Below are 5,269 nucleotides of genomic sequence, written 5' to 3'. Positions count from 1 at the left end.
TCAGCACCAATCACAGGCCATCGCAATGCTTTGTTTTAATTAAACAGTCGGATTCCCCTAGTTCATACAGTTCTGAGGCGGCTGTTACACACCCGCCGAAGCAGTTGCTCTGGGCACTCGACCTAGAGCTCTGCACAGTTGAGGTATTCCGCGGGAAGGTCCCAAACTTGGTCCGGGCAGGACCACACCGCTAGGCGAGTCCCACCCAGGCCCTTTCGGTGCCACACCCACTTCGGACCCCAACCCGACAAGCCCAGCCCTCAGAGCCAATCCTTATCCCGAAGTTACGGATCGAATTTGCCGACTTCCCTTACCTACATTGTTCTATCGACTAGAGGCTGTTCACCTTGGAGACCTGCTGCGGATATGGGTACGGACCGGCACGAAAATCACACTTCCTCCCTCGGATTTTCAAGGGTCGGCAGAGGGGCACCGGACACCGCAGGAATCGCGGTGCTTTTACGGGAACAGCGTCCCTCTCTCCGGATGAACCGATTCCAGGGACACGAACCCTTACAAAGAAAAGACAACTCTTCCCCGGGTCCTCCGCCGACATCTCCGAGCTCGGTTGCGTCACCGCACTGGATCCCGAGGGACCGATCTCCGTGTCCGAGTTGGGGAATATTGACCCCATTCCCTTTCGGTCGATAGCGGGACTCGCGCATGACTCGCAAGGCGAATAGTAACGTCTCGCTTCGGAACGGATTTCTCCGATCCCTTAGGGCCGACTGACCCATGTTCAATTGCTGTTCACATGGAACCCTTCTCCACTTTCAGTCCTCAAGGATCTCACTTGAGTATTTGCTACTACCACCAAGATCTGCACCGGTGGCGGCTCCAGCCGTCCTCGCGGACTGGCCTTCTGCGCTCGCCGCCGCGACCCTCCTACTCACTGCCGCATAAACCTCTCGCTAGAGAGCTCTGCCGCAGCGGTCGAGTATGGGCTAAACGCTGGAGCACCATCCATTTTCAGGGCTAGTTGCTTCGGCAGGTGAGTTGTTACACACTCCTTAGCGGAACTCCAACTTCCATGGCCACCGCCCTGCTGTTAAAAGCGACTAACACCTTTCATGGGGTCTAATGAGCGTCATTCATCGGGTGCCGTAACTCGACGTTTGGTTCATCCCACAGCGCCAGTTCTGCTTACCAAAAGTGGCCCACTGGGCACTCAACATCCGTACGTCTGGGCTTCGTTTGAGCAAGCCAGACTTCTCACCCATTTAAAGTTTGAGAATAGGTTGAGGCCGTTTCGGCCCCAAGGCCTCTAATCATTCGCTTTACCGGATGAGACTGATATCTCGAGCGCCAGCTATCCTGAGGGAAACTTCGGAGGGAACCAGCTACTAGATGGTTCGATTAGTCTTTCGCCCCTAGACCCGGGTCTGACGATCGATTTGCACGTCAGAACCGCTGCGGACCTCCACCAGAGTTTCCTCTGGCCTCGTCCTGCCCGGGCATAGTTCACCATCTTTCGGGTCCCAACGTGTGCGCTCACACTCCGCCCAACCGGATGACCCGAAGGCCGCCGGAAGAGGACGGGTCGTTGGTGCGCCCCACCGCGAAGGCGGGGATCCCAACTCTGTCGGCTACGGCACGACATTCGCTTTCATTGCGCCTCTAGGCCTGTTCAAGACCCATTGACTCGCGCACATGTTAGACTCCTTGGTCCGTGTTTCAAGACGGGTCGGGTGGGTGACCGACCTACTCGCCGCCAACCTCCAGCCTCCCACGGGCACGTCAACACCTACGATTGCGGCGAGCACAGGCCCACTCGATTGCCGAGTGCGGCCCGACCCAATACAGTCGCTAAATCATTCCCGATGCGATCCCGGCACTCCACTAAAGGGAGGAGGCGGCAGGAGCCCATTAAGCGGGCCTCGTGATACCTCGGTCGGGTGATGTCCCCAAAGTCGGATAGGAACTCTGGCTAACAACCGGCAGACTCTGGAGCATCGTACAGAGTGCCACCGGCCAACTGCCGTTCGCCCGACTCTCAGGTCTTCTCCCAACCGGTTGCGGCGTCCTTCGGGCGGGAAACAAATGCGTCGAATCCATTGCCGATCGGCACCGAACGGGTCCCGAAACGGGGAAGCCCAATAACTAGTCCGGCAGCCACTGGCGTCGTCTCCGACTGAATCCTCCCGCCACAGGATTTCGAGGGCCCACCCGTTTACCTCTGAGCAGTTTCACGTACTCTTGAACTCTCTCTTCAAAGTTCTTTGCAACTTTCCCTCACGGTACTTGTTTGCTATCGGTCTCACGGTCGTATTTAGTCTTAGGTGGAGTTTACCACCCGATTAGGGTTGCACTCCCAAGCAACCCGACTCCGAGGAGATCGCATCCGGAGCAGACGCAGCAGCTATGGGCCTCGCACCCACTTTGGGTAACAGCCCCGGTCAGGGGGACTTGCTGCACGGTCAGAACCCCGGAACGCTCACTCCCAAACGCCACATTTCCCACCGCCCTCTCGAGCGGGGGATTCGGCGCTGGACTCTTCCCTTTTCGCTCGCCGTTACTCAGGGAATCCCAGTTGGTTTCTTTTCCTCCGCTTATTTATATGCTTAAATTCAGCGGGTCATCTCGTCTGATCTGAGGTCGACAGATTTTATATCGAAAGGCGGGTTTCGGATGCGCCCGATACGGGGGCGCGATCTCACCCATCTCGCTCATCCTTTCCCCCACTCGACGGCGAAACAACAGACCGCTGTCGCGCGGCGGAGAGTCAATTCAAGGACTCCTGCCCACGACCAATACGCCAAGGCGGTCACGCCGTCGTAAGCGAGCGGGGAGGGAACGAGGAACTTCAGGCCGACGGAGCGCGCACATCGACCTCCCGTGGTAAACGGGGGAGGATCAAAAGGAGGCATCCGACTGCGGCCAAGTAGGAGCGGGGATACGAGCCCCTTCTGTAAGTCTCATCCGACCCTCAGACAGGCGAAGCCCCGGTTAGGACCCGAGGCTGCAATGTGCGTTCGAAAAATCAGTGCTCAATGTGTCCTGCAATTCACACCAAGTCTCGCAGCTGGCTGCGTTCTTCATCGACCCGTGAGCCGATTGATCCACTGCCCAGAGTTGTCTAGGTTTTTTTAATTAGACTCGCCTTGTCTGTAGTGCGTTCCAGAAGTTTCAGATATCGTCCCGTCCCCGGAGGGGCGGGATACGGGGATGCAACGTTCGCGGAAAGCAAACCCAGAGGGTCGGAAGTCCGATACCGGACGACCGTGAGTCCCCGCGACTCTTCCCCTCGGCGGGCAGCCACCGGGTCGTACGTGTCTCGATGCGGCCGAACTGTCGGCTCTTCGAAGGCTAGCACGGTCAGTAACACCGCACCCCCCTCCTGCCGTCGCGAGGACAGCCGGGGATACACAGCCACACCATGGGCGACACGTCGACACTCAGGTCTTGTTCGAATTTTTTTCTCCGGCCCAATCCGCCACATACGGGCGGCGGGAAGGGCGGACTTACAGGGTTTTTGACACGAGTCTCAGTCCATACAGGGGACTGGAGTCTCAGTCGGTAATGATCCTTCCGCAGGTTCACCTACGGAAACCTTGTTACGACTTTTACTTCCTCTAAATGATCAAGTTTGGTCATCTTTCCGGCACTTCGGCGCGACCCGAAAGCCGCTCCGAGCGCCAGTCCGAAGACCTCACTAAATCATTCAATCGGTAGTAGCGACGGGCGGTGTGCACAAAGGGCAGGGACGTAATCAACACGAGCTTATGACTCGCGCTTACTGGGAATTCCTCGTTCAAGGGGAACAATTACAAGCCCCTATCCCCAGCACGAAGGAGGTTCAACGGGTTACCCAGTCCTGTCGGACAGGGAAAGCACACGCTGATTCCTTCAATGTAGCGCGCGTGCGGCCCCGAACATCTAAGGGCATCACAGACCTGTTATTGCTCTGTCTCGTGCGGCTAAACGCCGCTTGTCCCTCTAAGAAGAACGTCCAACTTAAGTGATCGGAGCGTCTATTTAGTAGGCTAGAGTCTCGTTCGTTATCGGAATTAACCAGACAAATCACTCCACCAACTAAGAACGGCCATGCACCACAACCCACACAATCAAGAAAGAGCTCTTAATCTGTCAATCCTTCGTGTGTCCGGATCGGGTAAGATTTCCCGTGTTGAGTCAAATTAAACCGCAGGCTCCATTCCTGGTGGTGCCCTTCCGTCAATTCCTTTAAGTTTCAGCTTTGCAACCATACTTCCCCCGGAACCCAAAGGCTTTGGTTTCCCGGAAGCTGCCCGGCGTGTCATTTGAGGAACACAGCCGGATCGCTGGCTGGCATCGTTTATGGTTAGAACTAGGGCGGTATCTGATCGCCTTCGAACCTCTAACTTTCGTTCTTGATTAATGGAAACATTCTTGGCAAATGCTTTCGCAGTTGTTCGTCTTGCGACGGTCCAAGAATTTCACCTCTAGCGTCGCAATACGAATGCCCCCGTCTGTCCCTCTTAATCATTACCTCGTGTTCCGAAAACCAACAAAATAGAACCGAGGTCCTATTCCATTATTCAGGCTTCGCGCCTGCTTTGAGCACTCTAATTTTTTCAAAGTAAACGTGCCGGTAACTCAAGACAACCGGTGAAGATCATCTAGAGACACCGGCTGGTTGTTCAGAGCAGGCAGTAACCTCCGTTAGGCGGACCGCCCGTCTGGAACTGAGATCCAACTACGAGCTTTTTAACCGCAGCAACTTTAATATACGCTATTGGAGCTGGAGTTACCGCGGCTGCTGGCACCAGACTTGCCCTCCAATGGATCCTCGTTAAAGGATTTAGAGTGTACTCATTCCAATTACGGGGTCTCAAAAGAGTCCCGTATTGTTATTTTTCGTCACTACCTCCCCGTTCTGGGAGTGGGTAATTTGCGCGCCTGCTGCCTTCCTTGGATGTGGTAGCCGTTTCTCAGGCTCCCTCTCCGGAATCGAACCCTGATTCCCCGTCACCCGTTACGACCATGGTAGGCGCGTAACCTACCATCGACAGTTGATAAGGCAGACACTTGAATGATACGTCGCCGGGATGGGCCCGTGCGATCAGCCCAAAGTTATACAGAGTCACCACATGGAACGGACACGAGGTCCGATTGGTTTTGGTCTAATAAAAGCGCTCGTCCCCGAAGGTCGGAGCTCTGCTGCATGTATTAGCTCTAGAATTGCCACAGTTATCCAAGTAGGAAGGTACGATCCAAGGAACCATAACTGATTTAATGAGCCATTCGCGGTTTCGCCTTAATACGGCATGTACTTAGACATGCATGGCTT

The 5,269-nt window shown here is 55.4% G+C and overlaps 3 non-coding genes across 3 annotated transcripts in view; all 3 read right to left on the bottom strand.

Moving 5' to 3' along the window:
• The window catches only part of LOC129232951 (large subunit ribosomal RNA), a 3,871-nt gene extending 1,273 nt beyond the window's left edge, over positions 1-2,598 (bottom strand). The window contains exon 1 of the ribosomal RNA XR_008581409.1: positions 1-2,598. This exon is cut by the window's left edge and continues 1,273 nt beyond it. This is a non-coding gene — a ribosomal RNA (large subunit ribosomal RNA).
• A 322-nt stretch (positions 2,599-2,920) lies between these two features.
• Positions 2,921-3,074, bottom strand: LOC129232953 (5.8S ribosomal RNA). The gene has a single exon (XR_008581411.1). It is a non-coding gene; the product is annotated as a 5.8S ribosomal RNA (ribosomal RNA).
• A 443-nt stretch (positions 3,075-3,517) lies between these two features.
• The window catches only part of LOC129232948 (small subunit ribosomal RNA), a 1,797-nt gene continuing 45 nt past the window's right edge, over positions 3,518-5,269 (bottom strand). Inside the window, exon 1 of the ribosomal RNA XR_008581406.1 lies at positions 3,518-5,269. This exon is cut by the window's right edge and continues 45 nt beyond it. This is a non-coding gene — a ribosomal RNA (small subunit ribosomal RNA).

Source organism: Uloborus diversus, unplaced genomic scaffold (assembly GCF_026930045.1).
Source record: "Uloborus diversus isolate 005 unplaced genomic scaffold, Udiv.v.3.1 scaffold_14, whole genome shotgun sequence".
Taxonomy (NCBI): Eukaryota; Metazoa; Arthropoda; class Arachnida; order Araneae; family Uloboridae; genus Uloborus; species Uloborus diversus.
Note: the sequence above shows the minus strand (reverse complement) of the source record. Positions and strands in the feature narration are given on the sequence as shown.